The 19,305-nt window shown below is 42.0% G+C and overlaps 1 non-coding gene across 1 annotated transcript; it reads left to right on the plus strand.

Moving 5' to 3' along the window:
- Positions 1-6,765: 6,765 nt before the first annotated feature.
- Positions 6,766-6,837, plus strand: Trnad-guc (transfer RNA aspartic acid (anticodon GUC)). The gene has a single exon. It is a non-coding gene; the product is annotated as a tRNA-Asp (tRNA).
- The last annotated feature ends 12,468 nt before the right edge of the window (positions 6,838-19,305 follow it).

Here is a 19,305-nt window from a genome sequence, read left to right on the forward strand (position 1 = left end):
GCGTTCTCGCTTCCCACGCCCGGGTTCCCGGGTTCGATTCCCGGCGGGGTCAGGGATTTTCTCTGCCTCGTGATGGCTGGGTGTTGTGTGCTGTCCTTAGGTTAGTTAGGTTTAAGTCGTTCTAAGTTCTAGGGGAGCCGGCACGGTAGCTCAGCGTGTTCGGTCAGAGAGCCGTTTGGCCTCTGTAATAAAAAAACTGAGTGGAAGGATCAACCACCGAACTTAAACAGGATGTCTTGCGACGTCCGCAACGACCAAACACAACGAAAAAAAAAGAGGACTGATGACCATAGATGTTAAGTCCCATAGTGCTCAGAGCCATTTGAACCATTTGAACCATTTGAACCATTTGGCTGTGTTTTTCTTGGTTGAAGTGTCGTCCCCTTATTGCACTTAAGAAAACATTAAATACAGGAGGGTACGAATTCATTTCACAGGATTCTTTACAGTCCAGGAACAGTGCGAAGACGATGATAATGCACCCTCCAATAAAGAAGCATAAAGCAATTGTTTCTAGAAATTCCTGAAATGGACTGGTCTGCCAAGAATCTCAACCTGAAGCCAATGGAACACCCTTTGATGAGTTAGAACGTCGAATTCGTTCCAGACCCTAGTATCGAATATAAGTACCTCATCTGGTTTCGGCTGTTGAGGAACCAAGGGCTGCCATTCCTCCACAGGCATTCAGACACCTCATTGAAAGTGTTACCAGCAGAGTTCTAAACACCATAAAGGCGAAATGAAGACACACTCCATATTGTTGTCCACTAATATGTGTCTGGATACTAATGATTAGACAGTATAACTTTGGGAGTGCTCCAAGGTATAACATGTTATGCCTGGACTTACCTGTACGCTACTGTGAACGTCAGTGTCTGTGCCCTGTATGGGGCTTCTGTTTGTCCTGGAGGTAATGGACCAAGTCTGTAATGCTTTTACATGTGTTGTGACCGAAACCCATTTTGAAAAGTCCTATAGACTTTCCCATGATAGTATGTATCTACCAGTACTTGATGGAAATCGACTAAGTCTAGGCAGGAGCCGCACTTTGCTGAGGAATGCTATTAGAGCGAGCAGGAAATGGCCGATGAAAACGCCTGCACTCTGCTTCTGAGGGTGACTGACTGAAGGATATAGATGTCAAAAAATCTTGTGGGTCGACTAAGAGCTCACGAAATCGAGGCGGCCTTTGAAGGTGCATGAAGTTGCGGCTTCGGTGTTTATTGCCTACAGTACAATGTTCACTCACCTCTGATGATCTTCTGCAGCTCTCGCCTGCCCTAACACAAGTAGGGAAACTGACTGCATTCAGGCATAGTCATTTATGGTCCTTATATAAACAAACACCACCTATCACCTCCCTTGGCCCGCCTTTTCCAGCAAGGCGTGTGCACTCTGTGTACTGCAAGCAGATAGTGGGTTCAATTAATACACAAAAGAAATCTCACACAAGCTCCTGACAGAAACACTAAGGGCTTCAGGAAAATCTTTAATGTATATGAAAATGGCCTGTAAGGGCGTAAGTGCACTATCCATCCTCCTCCAGCGCACCTGAAAAATGGATCCAGAGAGTCAATTCAGTACCTTTCAAGACAGTTGCATTATCATTCCATTTCTTCTCCTATTGGCTAAGAAATGGCAGAAAATTATTCCATTGGCTGTCTGGATGGATTGTAGACCCACCAACACAAGACTGCATCCTGCCCCCTATCCCTCCACTTGTTGCCCTCCGAGAGTACAAATAAAACACACTCTACATCTTGCATTCACTTCAGTGTTACTCTGGTAATCAGCAGCTGCAACTGTGAAGCATTCACGTAATTTCTCTGGTTATAGGATGAGTGGAGCAGATGTCCTTGTGACAATATTGCATGTCTGTATCTGGAAAAGAGTGCTTGTACTTGTATAAACATGATCCATGTTTTTTTATTGCAGCATGGCGTCACTGCTGATGGATGTTGAAACTGTAGATCTCTTGATGAAATTAAAAGGAACTTATGCGAGAGATGGCTGATTTGTAGTGACTGAACCAGCATCACTAATCAACAAAGAGTGTGATCATAAGTGTACGTCTTTATACACACTGGTGTCCATAATTAAAACAACAAACGGAAATTTTGCAAGGATGCATTTATTTTGCTACAAAACAGTTTAAACAGGTGATAGTAAAGAAGAAACAATGTAAAGGATGTAAATAAATGCAACATCCATAACGGTAGACAAAAATGCTCTTCGTTTTTTTCCATCTTAACAGATTTGCACACACATTCTGGCAACTGGTTAATGTGCTCAGCGTGGGGTGCTACCACGTCCGGCTGCAACGCAGGCCTGACAACCACGGGACATGCTGCGAGTGATGTCATCAGTCTCATGTTGAGGAAAGAACGCCCCTTTTTCTGCAGAGCTGCTAGCAAGTCTTTTAGACTCGTTGGTGGATGCTGACGTGATGCATCCTGTCTCCCTAGTGCATCCCAGACATGCTCTATGGGATTCAAATCGGGAGAGCGAGCAGAAACATTCTATACATGCAGGCCGAGAGAGCTGACGCAGTGGTTAGCACACTGGAATCACATTCGGGAGGACGACGGTTCAAACCCGCGTTCGGACATCCTGATTTAGGTTTTCTGTGATTTCCCTAATCGCATCAGGCACATGCTGGGATGGTTCCTTTGAAAGGACGTGGCAAACGTTTTTCCTAATCCTATGGAACCGATGACCTCACTGTTTGGTCCCCTTACCCCAAATCAACCAAACAACTGCAGGTGCAGTATCTTCCATTAGAAGAAAATATCAACTACCTGTGCTCTTTGAGGTCGAGCATTATCGTTCATCAATACACAGCAGTTAAATCTGGCCGATTCACCTGTACAATTTCATGAAGCCCTACCCACTTCGTTAAGGTTCAAATGGTTCAAATGGCTCTGAGCACTATGGGACTTAACTTCTGAGGTCATCAGTCCCCTAGAACTTAGAACCACTTAAACCTAACTAACCTAAGGACATCACACACATCCATGCCCCAGGCAGGATTCGAACCTGCGACCGTAGCGGTCGCGCGGTTCCGGATTGTAGCGCCTAGAACCGCTCGGCCACTTCGGCCGGCACTTCGTTAAGGATCCTCCTCGATATCGGTATATATATATATATATATATATATATATATATATATATATATATATATATATATATATATATATATATATTGTGTGTGTGCATGTACATATGTGTAAAATTACACCTGTTTTACTGATGACTAGCCAGGTACACGATGAGTAATTGCTGGCACAATCCACGATGCAATGACGTTAATGCCGTTCTCGGCTGTAAGCTCACAGAGATCAACTCCAGTTGTAAGGTGCCTGAATAGGTGAAAGTGGTAATTCTTCTTTCTGTGATAATAACAGTTATGCTTGATCGCAATACCTATGAGACCGTTGTTTCTAGGGAGTTTGGTGATGTTAGAAGGGGTTGACACTACAACCGCCGTGCGAATTTGTGGGTGTCATTTGCTAGCAGCGAATTTTATCGAACAAGTAGACAAGTTTAAGGCACTTAAAATATAAAAAGGCTCTTATTTAAGGGGAATATCAATGCACTATCCTGATACTGTTAAATTTCACATATTTATATCTTGTATTCTCAGGAACTATTGTAGGGAAAAAAAAGCTTTGCCAGGAAACAGAGTCATATCTTATACGTTCACTGATGTATTATCAAGTATCGATTTTTTTGGGAATCTAGATATGAATTTTTTAGTGAAGGTCAATGAAGAGACAGCCTAAAACTCTCCAGCTCTGTAATCTGTATCAACCAGATGCAATCTGTTTCACCATTTGAGGGATGCTGCAGCTTGTGTTGTATGTTTGATCATAATTTCTGCTTCGGAGACTCGTTGTTTATCCAGTTCTTGTAGGCTTGCAGACTTAATTCCAGATCGCTTCAGAACCTTTGTTCTACCTGCATGTGCATCACTTAAGTTGACCACAGCGTCACTGACCCCATTCTTCAATGTTTTCAAAGCCAAGAATACGTTTCTTGGCACCCTGCTCCATACGACATTGTCGAAAGACTCCTTTACATTTAAGGTGTTTTTCTGTGAGGCATTTTTTCAGAAGATCTGGGTGCGCTAGATCTCTTTATACTGGCTTTATTATTGTTCCAGCAGCTTCAGGGCAGGTGTTTCTATGGGTACATTCGGTTCCTACTGCCTCAGCTTTGCGCTGTTTACACCAGCCAATTCAATACAAGTTGTGCTGTGGCTTCCCATCACTTGGCATCTTGTGGAAAAACGTTGCCCAAACTGCATTTCTCATTCATTCCAGACTGTTTGTATCCTCTCAGACGGCTTGGCCGTAGGATTCATTTAATAATTGATTGTTTTGTCAGTCAAACATCCTCTAATGGTCTTGCCACCTTCAAACATTTTGCTGGAAAAATTCTGCATGTTTTTACATAGTTGGGTACCCATTTGTTTCCGCACACAACAGACGAATTGTAACTTTTGCGATGTTGGGTCGTCAAATGGCCTACTGCCAGTTACTGATTTTAATGAACTGAAATCACCATCATATTTGAATTTAGCATTGCGAATACTGTGTTGTTTTTAAGGGCGCTGAAAGATCTTCACAGCTGAGGCACTTTCGATTCCTCCACTGTAGCCCTCATAAGTTTTTTGAAAGTTTTGTTCATGCATTTTTTTTTCGTTATTGATGCCCACTTCTGCACATCCATAGCAATGTTATGACAATACATAAACAATAAGCACCTTCCCAGTATCAATACTTACAGCAGCTGCACAAGAATTTTTTGATTCATGGGCCTTTTCTGCCATGATCCATCAAATGCTAAGCAAATGTCGTTGTTTCCATAATTTTCTTGAACTGGTTTCACTGCTGTAAATTTAGTTCGCTGTTTACTGTTTCCCCTAAAGCATCTTGTATCTTGAAACATTAGTAGGGGAGTTTGATATATTCATAAGATCACACGAAGTTATCAAAGCCCTTGGGATTTTACCAATACATCTCAGCCCATAGAAATGTCTGATATTCATCTCAAAAAGTACTATTTCTACATTCTTGTGGTGTCCAAAATTCTTTCTTACTCTCACAGCTCGAACGAGAGACTTCCAAACTAAGAACTACATCATTCTTTTTGAAGACATTTTCAGAAACTATTAGTTCTCTACCACACAAATCACAGCATGTAGTTTGATGAAACACTGTTTTTCATACAGTTAAACTTATATTAAACTGATATCACAGGCACTGGTTTCACTATAGGCTTCATTACTGTTCAGAAGCTTCTTCTTGAAAGCACTTGGTGAAGAACTTCGTTCAGTGTTGCTTGCACTAATCTCATTCTCTGGATGTAAATTTCCAACAAGACATTTCCTGTGGATCCATTTCCCTCATCTCTTCTCTTCTTAAATTTTCTGTTTGGTAAAATCGTATTAAAGAGTGAAACACAACTCAGTGAGCAACAATTTCAAGTATACACAACAAGAGATGTAATGCACCTTTTCTAAAAGTGAATGTTGCCATGCATTATACCACAAACAGGAAGTAATATCACAGCCAGCAGTGTAGCCAATCTATGGAGCAGAATGTTTAGTATTAATCAACATACATCACCGCCTTCTAGAGCAAGCTGTTTCCGAGATATCTTATCGCAACCGAACAAGTGCTCACAAAACCTATAGAAATTACATGTTCGGTAAATTATTTCAAAATAAATTAAAATCACTTAGTCACCCAAAATCAACGAAACATACATCAAATGAAAAAACTCCAAGCAACAATTTTCCATAATAATCTGAAGATGGCCATCTTATATCCACACCACCTTTTGTACTTGCCTTAAAAAGAATAGAAGAACACAACATCTATTCACTTTCGTCGAAGCAAAAGCTCCAGGAAGCTCATACAACGCACTATTAGAAAACTGGGAGATATTTTTGTATCCCACCGCAAGATGAAGAAGGTTAATCTTTGTGAAGTAGTAGAGAAGCTTGCTAAACGTTAATACTTTTAGTTCGTTGCCGTAATTGCTATGTAAATAAGTTATGACATCCTGTTATCTTAAATAACATACACTTTAAAAAATCAAAGAAACGTTATTCTATAAACTCAGACGGTGAATTTTCGTTGTAAAAGGAAGTGACAACGAATTCATACAATCGAATGACACAAGTTTACTGTTACTTCACAATTTACTTCTTTCCCTGACGCATTTCAAAGGTTTAAATCTTCATCATCAATTGGATTTATGTGGGTTAAAACTAGATCTATGTGTTGTGGTATGTCTTTGAGATTTTCCTACCACGTGGCACTGTTTTATGGGAGTCTGTGGCCAATCGAGACAATGTCATATGTTACCCGAAAGTCGTAACACAACACATACATGTTTTAATCCACATAAATCTAGATGATGGCGATTTAAACCTCTGAAACGTGGCTTGTAAATAAAGTGACAGTGAAAGTTAACAGTAAACTTGTTTAATTCGTTGCCGGTAACATTCACGGTAAAGCGTAACTAAAAATGTTTACATTTGAAAAATTTATACCAGCAGGGAATGTTCGTGGATCCATCGTATTTACACAGAAATTTCTTTCGAGAACTTGAAGTTTGTTATTTCTGGTCGTAATAACGCTGGTTTCTCTTACGAATTAAGAAACACATTAAGTACCGCACTAATACCTTAAATTCACGTAACTGAGCTCAGAAGCCTATTTTGATAATAACTTAAGAAGAACGTGAGTCTCGGAGTCCTCGGTAGTATAGTGGTTAGTATCCCCGCCTGTCACGCGGGAGACCCGGGTTCGATTCCCGGCCGGGGAGAAATTTTTTTCTCTTCTGCAGCGGTTTTTTTTCACGAGTACAGTAGGAAATAGATGACATATACTTGAAGTTTTAACAAAACCTCTATTTTTCAACGGTGTTACCACAATTCGACTGCAATGTTGACAAGATTTTGGACTATCGCACAATACTGGTACTTGTAGTTTTTGAAACACGAGTGAGCCATAACCTTAGTTCTTCACCAGAGTTCTAGAATTTCTCTTGTCAAAAGAAATGCCATTATTTGTAACAAGCACAGAAGCGTGTCGAGATGATGCTGCGCCCCTGGCAGAAATGCTAAGCGTCGTTTCTTTCTCCCCTCCCCCCACCCTCTCCGGCGTCCAATCGTTCCACCATAAAACAACCTTTCTGCAATTTTTTCTGTGCAGATTTATCAAATTTTATTAGTAAGCTTAATAAAAATTACTAGATACTGCTAAATATCACTTAAATGAAGTATGTTGAAAAATATTGCACATAGCAAATGAAATGTGTAATTATAGTAAATAAGTTATAAATGGTAGAAAATAAATTAAAAAATGAAAGTAAAACAAAATCTTTATGTTATTGTTTATGACAGCTACTGTACATTGGTCTTAGTATGACACACACTAAAGAATATATCTAATTTTGTCCTTCTAAAATGTTAGTCGGAAATAAAAGAAAAAGGACTGTAATTATGATCTGAGAAAATACCCATTCCAAGAATTTTTTATACTATAATTTTATTTTTCATTTCCTAGCTTTGAGCGTAGTTCATTAACTCACTGAAGTAAATTTTAGTTTCTGTGTCCTATGCGATCGGAAAGATAGCTAAATTTGACAGTCTGCTTTGACCCATACTCGACCTTAATCAGATTTTATTTTTGATTCGCTGCAACTGCATTCACTGATTAACAAACTGCAGCTGTCTTTATGCACAAAAACTAAAAAAGCTCCCATAGCATTATTTATCAGCAACAGAGGGCTTATTCTTGAATTAACTACATCACCCGCTCGTCGACCTTTGGGATCCTACAATACCGTAGGAAAGTGAAATGATGATTGGTAACTATGTGCGTTTCCCTCTCAGGCCGAGAGGAAGACTATTATGTCTCGTAGGCAGAAGATGGGAAACGGCTGGTGTAGGACAACGCGCATACCCCTCCATGTTAATTCTTAAACAGGCTTTCGGTTCATCTCTTTTTCTTTTCCTTTTGTACAGGTTTTTCGCTCCATCTGTGCCTGTGCTCTTTGGGAGGGGTAAGGGGGGGGGGGGATACTTTCTCGCCACAGCCTCGTTACGGTTCTGGTAACCAGCAACCAAAAATATATCAAATGAAATGAGTGCCGAAACTGACGTTTAATATAATTGTAGTTGTTCCTTGTAAGGACAATTTTAAAAAGTTATATGAAAGAAACACTAGATATTGAATGTATTGTAAGGTTTCATGCACGTCACTCCCACTGACGGGAATCTTCACTACGATAACTTTACATTTTTGTGCTCGGAAACTGTGGAATGTATGTACTACTTTGGTTTCGTCTCCTGTTAATTCCGTGCTTTTATAGCCAGAACGCCAACAGTTATTATATTAGAACATCAAATCTAAATATACTGGAATTTCAATCAAGAGCGCAAATCCACACATGACTTCCCAGGAGGGTCTGAATGCTTCGTAACAGAAAGAAAACGAAAGTTAAGTTTCACGATAAGGTTTTTATCGCAATGGTGGAATTAGCGCGAATGTCGTCTGGACTACTGGATTACAGCACAGTGAGTTTCAGTAATTTTAAGACTGAACACACTAGAAGCAAGCAAAAATCTGATTAGTTGCCACTTACTAACTAACAGTTAAAAGATTTTCAGTCTGTAGATATTTTGTGATTCGTCCTATTAGAAATGAGTTATTCTTGGTTATCATTGGCTTAGATCTGTTCTAATCTACAGATCAACCACGATGTGGATGTACTAGAAGCATACCATTTTACAGTTACTTTGGAAGAGTAAAGTCAAGTATTTGCTTCTGCTCGAATATGAAATGTTGCAGGAGCGGTGTTGAAACAGTTACGATGTGAAACCTTCACCCAGTTCGTTTTACGTATTGGCAAGAGGCTTCAAATCATTACGAGCGGACTGCGAGACAGATGTGGCAAACAAATTACACGTTACGTTCAAAACTTCAGAATACTGAAAAGCCTTCCGCCGCAGATCTCTGTTCCACTAACTGGACGTACACGGATAGATGCATAACGTTGATAAAATCAGTAGGGGATATCATTTTCTTAAACATTTCATTTGTCAACATGTAACATTACCCTATTTACACGTGCTGATATGCTTCAGGGAGCTGCGCCTCCGTTGGCTCTGGCTGAAAATCCACTGACGAAAGTGTGTGATGACATCTACACCAGGTTTACAGTCGAATACACTTTAACTGCACTTTGATATTAATATTAAACAACCTACAGTTTATGGTCAGTTCAAGTCTCATAAAGGACAAGCCACATACTGCATTCTGTTGATGTCCAATATTACGATTGTTCGAGTGCAGTAATTTGACACTGAAGTGAGCCAAAAGCTTGCATGTGGCAAGTAAATCATTAATGTGTTCCCCGATTGTACTGTCCTTACAAGTAGATGCCCACATCAAAACGAAAACGATGTGCACGGTAAAATAATATAATTTGGAAATAACACAATTCACAGTCGGATGCTGTTGCCACAGTAAGCATTATTGAAGATTAACACAGTTCACAATCAATCATTGATAAGCGGCCACTGAATTACAGAAAGATGTCCAGGATGCGAAAGCTAGATAAAACACCGGCACGTTCGACGAGTTGTAATTTGCGCTGATTCGTCTGCGGTACATTTTTAAGACGCACATAACCTGCCGGAGACTGACTGAAATAGCTTCCAGCAGCCTCTTCTTTTGCAAGAGTTCAATAATTAGCAATATATTCAGCCATTGTTGTTTGCTGTCTTTTGGCAAACTACAATTAAAGATTTATATTTCTGAAAAACTGAGTAGTGGAATAATATTTGTTTGACTGAGACCTTTTAGATAAAATGGTGGCTGCTATTGGATTATACTGTCTAGTTTGCCAAATTATGGTATTCTATTTCAGTAACAAACAATGCTAATTACTGTGAAACTAAATGAAGGCAAAATTTACTAACATATTTCTAGCATTATTGGTTATCAAGATATACTTTTGATCTACTTTATCTGGAAGTTAGCAGTTAAGCACATGTTTACATAGGAACAATGATAACAAAGTTTTATATTACCGGTAATTTGCAATAAGTATAGTTTCTAGGTAATCTATTTACGTCAATGGCCTCTAATTGACCAAATGAATGTGACCCATAATGAAGTCAAGTTGGCTAAGTCCTGAGATATACCGAGCGAGGTGGCGCAGTGGTTAGCACACTGGACTCGCATTCGGGAGGACGACGGTTCAATCCCGCGTCCGGCCATCCTGATTTAGGTTTTCCGTGATTTCTCTAAATCGCTCCAGGCAAATGCCGGGATGGTTCCTCTGAAAGGGCACGGCCGACTTCCTTCCCTGTCCGTCCTTAATCCGATGAGACCGATGACCTCGCTGTTTGGTATCTTCCCCCAAAAACCAACCAACCAACCTGAGATAGTATTTGACATTTTTGGTATTGCACACATTCTCATAAAAAATAACTACTGAAAATATTTGCATAGAAGAAAATAAGGAATAAAATTTTTAGGGGGAAGGAAAACATAAAGGTCAAATTAATACACCTGCTTTGCTACAAACATAGCCCCAATCTTCTACCACATACTGTCCCTTGTGATGTAAGAAAAGAAGAAACTTTTGTCAAATTTTGCAAAAGTCTTCGTTACTCAGTTCTCCGTTACTCGGGTAGGTGTACTGTCGGGGAAAACAGTGTATCACCTAGAAGGGGAGGAGGAAACAAAATGAAACTTCTCTTGAGATGGTATCTGATGTTATTTGAGCGATTACAAAATAGAGTCAAATTTACAAAAAACTTGGCAGCATGAGCCCACTTACCAATATGATGCTGCACACCCTCTGGCCTCGATGAAAGCACTGATTCGGTTGGGAAGGCTGTCATAAAGCGGTTGTGGCCTCCCTTGAGTCAGATAACGACAAGATTATTAGAGTGGATGCAGCAAATAACTTCTTATTATAAGTAATCTTTATTTACAACAAAGTGCTTCGGCATTATCGGCATTTTCAATCACCTGCAATTACAATTTTGGCGAGAACAGCTATGGATGCCAATGTCGATTATATTAAAGTAGCTGATTTGTACTCACGTCTAGATTGATGTGATGTCCATATTACGTCGTTAGTGGACTGTTTTATAACTGTCACTGATTTAATAAGGTGGTAAATAACGTCAAGATATTGAAAATAAAATGTTAATTACGGCGTGACAGCAGTTTAACAGTTCCACCATTACTACGCAAATGTTTACAAAGATCGTGCAGATGAACAGCGATATTATTTTATAAACTAAAATTTGTTACGATTGTCCTTGGTTGTTGCATATGTTACTTCCGGTTTATCCATTTTCATTTTCTAGAAGTTCAATAAAGATTTTGAGATAATAGCATACAGAATTTAGGCACAAGTACTACCTCACAAACCTCATCAAACTTTTAGAATACGATAATGAATAAATCGGAAGTAACATATGCAACAACCAAAGGCAATCGTAACAAATTTTAGTTAATAAAATACTATCACTGTTCATCTGCACAACTTTGTGAATACACACATAAAAAAAAAAGTTTTGCATCACCCCGGTTCCCAGGAAGGGCTCTCAACAAGGGAAGTGCCCAGGCGTCTCGGAGTGAACCAAAGCAATGTTGATCGGACATGGAGGAGATACAGAGAGACAGGAACTGTCGATGACATGCTTCGCTCAGGCCGCCCAGGGGCTACTACTGCAGTGGATGACCGTTACCTGCGGATTATGGCTCTGAGGAACCCTGACAGCAACGCCGCCATGTTGAATAATGCTTTTCGTGCAGCCACAGAACGTCGTGTCACGACTCAAAGTGTGCGCAATAGGCTGCATGATGCGCAACTTCACTCCCGACGTCCATGGCGAGGACCGTCTTTGCAGCCACGACACCCAGCAACATACCGAATGGGCTGCTCAAGACTGGCATCACGTTTTCTTCACCGATGAGTGGCGAATATGGCTTCAACCAGACAATCGTGGGAGACGTGTTTGGAGGCAACCCGGTCATGCTAAACGCCTTATACACACTGTCCAGCGAGTGCAGCAACGTGGAGGTTCCCTGCTGTTTTGGGGTGGCATTATGTGGGGCCGACGTACGCCGCTGGTGGTCATGGAAGGCGCCGTAACGGTTGTACGATATGCGAATGCCATCCTCGACCGATAGTGCAACCATATCGGCAGCATATTGGCGAGGCATACGTCTTCATGGACGACAATTCGCGCTCCCATCGGTCACATTTTGTGAATGACTTCCTTCAGGATAACGACATCGCTCGACTTGAGTGGCCAGCATATTCTCCAGACATGAACCCTATCGAACATGCCTGGGATAATACTTCCTGGCAGGAAGTTTCATATCAGCGCACACTCCGCTGCAGAGTGAAAATCTCATTCTACGCCTGGGATAGATTGAAAAGGGATGTTTATGGACGATGTGACCCACCAACCACTCTGAGGGATCTCCGTCGAATCACTGTTGAGGAGTGGGACAATCTGTACCAACAGTGCCTTGATGAACTTGTGGATAGTATGCCACGACGAATACGGGCACGCATCAATGCAAGAGGACGTGCTGCTGGGTATTAGAGGTATCGGTGTGTACAGCAATCTGGACCACCACCTCTGAATGTTTCGCTGTATGATGGTACAACATGCAATGTGTGGTTTGCATGAGCAATAAAAAGGACGGAAATGATGTTTATGTTGATCTCTATCCAAATTTTCAAATGGTTCAAATGGCTCTGAGCACTATGGGACTTAACTGCTGTGGTCATCAGTCCCCTAGAACTTAGAACCACTTAAACCTAACTAACCTAAGGACATCACACACATCCATGCCCGAGGCAGGATTCGGACCTGCGACCGTAGCGGTCACGCGGTTCCAGACTGTAGCGCCTAGAAACGCACGGCCACTCCGGCCGGCCTATCCAAATTTTCTGTGCATGTACCGGAGCTCTCGGAACCGAGGTGACGTAAAACTTTTTTTTTGATGTGTGTATATAGCGCCGTAAGAGTGGAACTTTTTAACTGCTATTCTGTTTTCAACATCTTGACATCATCTACTATCTTATGAAAGCAGTGACAGTTACAGTCCGCTAACGACGTGAGTACAGATCAGCTACTTTAACATAAATGACACTGGCATCCATACCTGTTCTCACCAAAATTGCCATTGCAGGAACTTGAAAATGGCAATAAAACCGAAACCGTCTGTCGTAAATAAAGATTGCTTATTATAAGCAGCTATTTGGTGCACCTACTCTAATAAGCAGGTCGTTATCAGACATACATTATGCTGCTGGCCCTACAGAAGAAAAAATCTCCTGAGTCAATTAGTCCACAACTACTGCAATTGGTACTTGATATCCGAGTTACTGGTATAGGGACGGAGCTCACATCCGAACTGGTTCCACATATGTTCTATCGCGGCAGGTCTGGGAATATTGCTGCCACGGGAATACGTCAACATCACACAGACATTTCGTACAGACATGTTTCATGCGTGGACGAACAATCGCTTGTTAATAAATGGCACCACGCTGCCGTCACGTGAGACGTAACATTGAGGACGCAAGATGTCTTGACCTATCGTTGCGCTGTCAGAGCTCCCTCCATTACGACCAGCTGTGACCTGAAGTCATACCCGAGGGCTCCCAATAGCACGACGTCAGGAGTAACACTGCTCGGTCTTTCCAAAACAATGGAAGAATCAGACCTACCCTAGGTTGCCGGCTTACTCGCCGATGGTGGTCATCCGGGATAGCGCGGAACCGTAATTCATCGCTGAACACAGTGCGACGCTGTTTAGTAGCAGTCCGTGCCTCACGTAACGCCGCAACTCCAAAAGCAGCCGTTGGTGGTGTGATATTAACGGCTGCCTACGCGCGGGACGGTAATTCTTTGGTCCGGCTGATGCTAGTCTCCGACCAACGGTGTGGGATGTCACAAAATGTTGCAGCAGTCCATTACTTGTTCCTGGACGGTAAGAGCAGATGTGAAGGGGCTTCGATGCGTTTGGTGCACATTACGGCGATCCTTCCTTGTGATGGTCAGACGTGGTCGACCGGAATCTTAAGGACGAGTATGCCTACCTTCAAGTTCCTGCGCAGTCCAACATAGGACACTGTCACAACCGAATTCCCCACAAATTTGGATATTGCACGATCAAAAACGGCCAAATGAAGACCAAAAATGAGGCCCCTTTTAAACTCTGTCTGGTGCTGGTAACGCTGTGTCTCGCGTGTAGGTCGCGTCTCTGCATCTTTCGCATCTGATACTGTTCATGTCCCTTACATGTCCTACCAGGTATAGTTTATTTTTATTTAATCTTATGGCTAGGGCCTCCCGTCGGGCAGACCGTTCGCCGGGTGCCGGTCTTTCAATTTGACGCCACTTCGGCGACCTGCAGTCAATGAGGATGATGATGAGGACAGCACAACACTAGTCCTTGGGCGGAGAAAATTCCCCGACCCAGCCGAGAATCGAACCCGGGCCCAGAGGATTGACAATCCGTCACGTTGACCATTCAGCTACCGGGGGCGAACAACCAGGTATGGTAACAGCACTAAATACGAACAACACTAATGCCCTCTGGAGAACGTTCTACCTGTCACAGAAAATTTGCAACTGTAATCATTTACATATTCACTAATGATCGACATTTTGATTGCTCTTCTTTTTGTGTCAATATTTACCATTTATCAATTAAATCTTGTTTTAAAAGATGAAGTTAAGAACCACAGTAGGGGCTAAGTCTTTTGTGAGAGTGGTCTATCGCGATTACTCCCTGGAGATCCCGAAAAGGCAGATGAGCACTCACTGCCTTGCTTTGATTATCACTAGGTCTGGGGAATGCGATGGTCATCCCTTGCTATTGCTGCTCTCAGCTACATTTTAAACGCTGCATCTCCAGAAAACAGGAACAATATAATCGTTATCTGACTGCTGATCGTCGATCCAGAGCCGCTAACCTGTTTATTGCATCTTTTCTTCACATCTACACGTTGGATGTCCTATCACAGCCACCACACTCTGTAATATATTGATTATTCCTTGCTACTGTAGTGTTATCTTGAAGCTGTGAGAAAGGAGGACAGGTGCTCCAAGGCGCGGAAGCAGAGATGATGCTGAGGGCAGACGAAAGTAGGAGAGATATTGTTACATGAAGTAAATCGTAAGGTGAGAGCCTGGCGAAAATGAAGACGCCCCAGACGCGGTCCCGGGGCGCTAGTTACTCTTCAAGGAATTAACATGTACGTTCATTTGTCGTCTAGACGCTGTGGTAGGATGTCACCATTGAACAGGCACATACTGGCGTTTAAAGCCAGCTTGATAACAGCCCTGAGAACAGCAACGTCAGTAGGATCACAAGGGTTAGAAAGAGAGCGAAAACTCCAAAAAACTGTTGACCTAGCAGTCCCTGCTCCGGGGAGCCCGAGCGGCGGGGCTAAGTGACGTATAACAATAATGTTGCAAGCCTTATTTGGCAGAGCAGTTACGCTTAGCTTTCAGCTGAACAGTGTTGATACCAAATACGGACTTAGTACAACTGCATTAACATCCTCGCCTTTCGAGCAGCACAGGGGACCTAACTAAACCGTGATTGGCAGGCGCCTGCAAGAGACCTGCGGGATTGACTGGGTGGCTTTAAGTGGGAAAAACAGTGCCCCCACGCGACCCTTTAAAACCCCTAGATTCCGCATTTTGGCGGAGTTCTCAGTCAGACGATCTGGGCGCCGAATCCGCGTCCGTCGACTCCAGCCTCGGTCCAGCTCCTCGTAAGTCTGTTCTCTCACTTGGAGTGCCTCAGTGAACAGGGTCACATTCAGTATGTTTTGTTTTGCAACTAAGTTGTTGCCTTAAGATGCCGCTAGTGTTTACTACTGTGGTTAGCATCCATTCCTGGGACTTCTACACTGGCTTCTGTTGTGACAGTGTTTTTCATGCTTTTTCTAACCCTAGTACTAGCCTCTAGTGTATTAGTTAGTACTGCCTGAAATAAAAAAAATGTTTCAAAACCCTGTTTGTCCAAGTCTCCTCAACGAATTCCCTACCAAGTCTCACCACCTGCATTTCTAGTAAATGCCTGTAATAGTGTTGGCACAGATAGAAGAAAACAATCAAATGCCTTCACTGTGAATTGTCCTTCTGCCTTCTGCTCTGTACCGATCGGGAGCGCAGACTGGCCAGTAACCGCTTTTCTCCCTCTCTCACCTATGTCAGGACACGACAACTCCGCCGGCCTGGTTTGCCGAGCGGTTCTAGGCGCTACAGTCTGGAAACGCGCGACCGCTACAGTCGCAGGTTCGAAACCTGCCTCGGGCATGGATGTGTGTGATGTCCTTAGGTTAGTTAGGTTTAAGTAGTTCTAAGTTCTAGGGGACTGATGACCTCAGAAGTTAAGTCGCATAGTGCTCAGAGCCATTTGAACCAACGTCAACTCCGGCTTTCTCATATCTGCAATTACGTATATCACAGTTATGCTGCAGTACATACATTTAAAATTTTTTGGAACTGACCGCTTCAGACCACTCAGCATCATGATATCACAACACCACTTTAACTTAGTTGCAAGATCATCAGCAATAACTTGTACAACACCACGCCAGACTGCCAACGTCATCGCACATTGTACAGTACTTTTACTTCGACATGACATAGCATCTTTTAGTATTTAAATTTGCCTGTTTTTAGCCTATTTTAGCTGTAAATGTATGTTCCTCGACTAATCGGTACACAGCAAAGGCGAAACAACATGAGTGGAGTCAGACACATTCACTCCCCCAATTGGGTAATCTAAAATTACATTAAAACATTTTCCAATCATTGTAGTTCCTCTACAGTGAGGATGGTATTGAGGAGATCTCTACAGTGCCACTGTTATTGTGTTGGTGACACTGCCCACTAATTCTATTCATTTGTTTATTTGTTGTGGGACATTCTGAACCAAAGTTATTCGTTCATGGACTGAGGCACTATAAACTTCGTAGAAAGATGATAACATTTAAAACAAACGAGAAGACAGAATAGTAGCTGTTGTTTTAGAAATGAATGACGTTACAGCGAATGACTCAAAACTTCTGTAAAGCACTACTATGCAGAACTGGAGGAATGTGTTACAAGGAAACCTTTCGACCCAACGGTTTAAGGACATCAGGGTTATCATTCAAAGTTTTCAGTTCTACAGGAAGTCTATTGAAAGTGGAACCTGCTGGATGGTACTTAACTTTATGGGGCTACTATGCAAGTTGTGGGATTTGAGTTATACCTGTTTATGCAAACCACTAAATATTATTATGTTACTGTTCCCTCCGAGACATGTTTTCGCACTTTGTGTCATCATCAGTGAGGCCTTATCTTAATGAAATCTGAAGACACATGTTTAACTGTGTAACTCGTGTGGGAAAATTAGCCCTAAAATATTTTTCTGTCTCTTGTAATTTTTTACATTAATTACTATCGCCCGTTTCGCCACGACAGCTATAATGAGCTTTGCGAGCTGCTTCACGCTTCTGTCACGAACAGTACCTCAGTGTCGTCGCAGTTCTAGGCGAGTAATGTTCTCAGTCAGCATTGGCGGCAGCATTCTGCACGTCCTTGTCGAAAGCTGGCAACAGCACTCTCAGCTTTTAGGCATAGAGTGTATTTGGTATTTCTCTCCACTTCCGTACTTGGATAGGATATGGAAAAATGAACACTGTGCGAGCTCTGATTTTTCTTACTTTATTTTCATGATTATTTCTCCCTCGTAATTTGGAGTCAACAAAATATTTTCACGTTCGGAGGAAAAAGTTGGTGAATGAAATTTATTGAAACGGTTCACAGTTTTAATGACTGTTTTAATGATTACCACCCCAACTCATGTATCGTATCAGTAACTCTCTTTTTCCGTATTTCACGATCATACAAAACGAGCTCCCGTCTTCGAACTTTATCGCGTTCCTCCTTAAATCCTGTTTGATAAAGATCCCATACCGCACGGCGATACTGCCGGCCGGGGTGGCCGAGCGGTTCTAGGCGCTACAGTCTGGAACCGCGCAACCGCTACGGTCGCAGGTTTGAATCCTGCCTCGGGCATGGATGTGTGTGATGTCCTTAGGTTAGTTAGGTTTAAGTAATTCTAAGCTCTAGGGGACTGATGATCTCAGAAGTTAAGTCCCATAGTACTCAGAGCCATTTGAACCATTTTTGAATGGCGGTACTCCAGAAGAGCACGCAGTCTTTTCTTCGCTTTCCCGACAATATTTAGTGTTGGTCCCAGTTTAAATTGTTCGTAATTGTAATCCCTAGGCAATTATTTAATCAACAACCTTTAAATTTCTGTGATTTATTGTGTAACAGAAATGTAACAGGTTGTTTTGGAACTCATGCCGAAGACCTCACACTGTTTACTGTTTAGGGCCTAGTCCATTATTTGCACAACAGAGATATCTTTTCTATATCATTTTGCAATTCAGTCTGATCTTCTGATGACTTTACTAGAAGATTAACTACAGCATCATCTCTAGATAACCCAAGACGGCAGCCCGCATTGTCTACTAAAGGGGTTACGTAGGTTATGAAACGCATTGGGTGTATAACGCGTCCTTGTGAAACCCCAGAATTCTGTTTCGTTAGATGAGTTGCCATCATCCTTAAACTCTCCGAAGTCGACCATTCGGCTTTCTTACTACGGTACCGAACTTAAGTGCTCCGGTTTGTAACGTTACGCCCAGATATTTAATCGACGTGATTTTTTCATTCAGCACACCGCTAATACTGTATACGAATATTGCAGTATTGTTGTTCCTACTCATCTGCATTAACTTACGTTTTCCTACGTTTAGAGCAAGCTGCCGTTCATTCATACCAAACAGAAATGTTATCAGGTATTCGTGTAACCTTCTGCAGTCATTCAATGGCGATAATTTCCTGTATACTACGGAGTCATCAGCAAACAGTGGCAGATCGTTGCTCATCCCTTCCATGCAGATCACTGCTCATCCTGTCCATCAGATCATTTACCTGTATACAGGGTGAAAAGTATTTAAACCGACAAACTCTGGGAGGTTGTAGGGGACATCAAAACAAATATTTTTCCCTAATGTCATTTTTTCCTATGGGGATTATTTAAACCAGTGGAGGTAGTATTACGCTCTTCAGTTGTTGGAGGCCGTATTACGATCTTTAGTTGCTAGAGGGCGTATTACGCTCTTCAGTTGTAGGCAACTGCTGTCCATCAGTGTAGTAGTGCATTG

The sequence above is a fragment of the Schistocerca cancellata genome, chromosome 6 (genome assembly GCF_023864275.1).
Source record: "Schistocerca cancellata isolate TAMUIC-IGC-003103 chromosome 6, iqSchCanc2.1, whole genome shotgun sequence".
Classification (NCBI taxonomy): domain Eukaryota; kingdom Metazoa; phylum Arthropoda; class Insecta; order Orthoptera; family Acrididae; genus Schistocerca; species Schistocerca cancellata.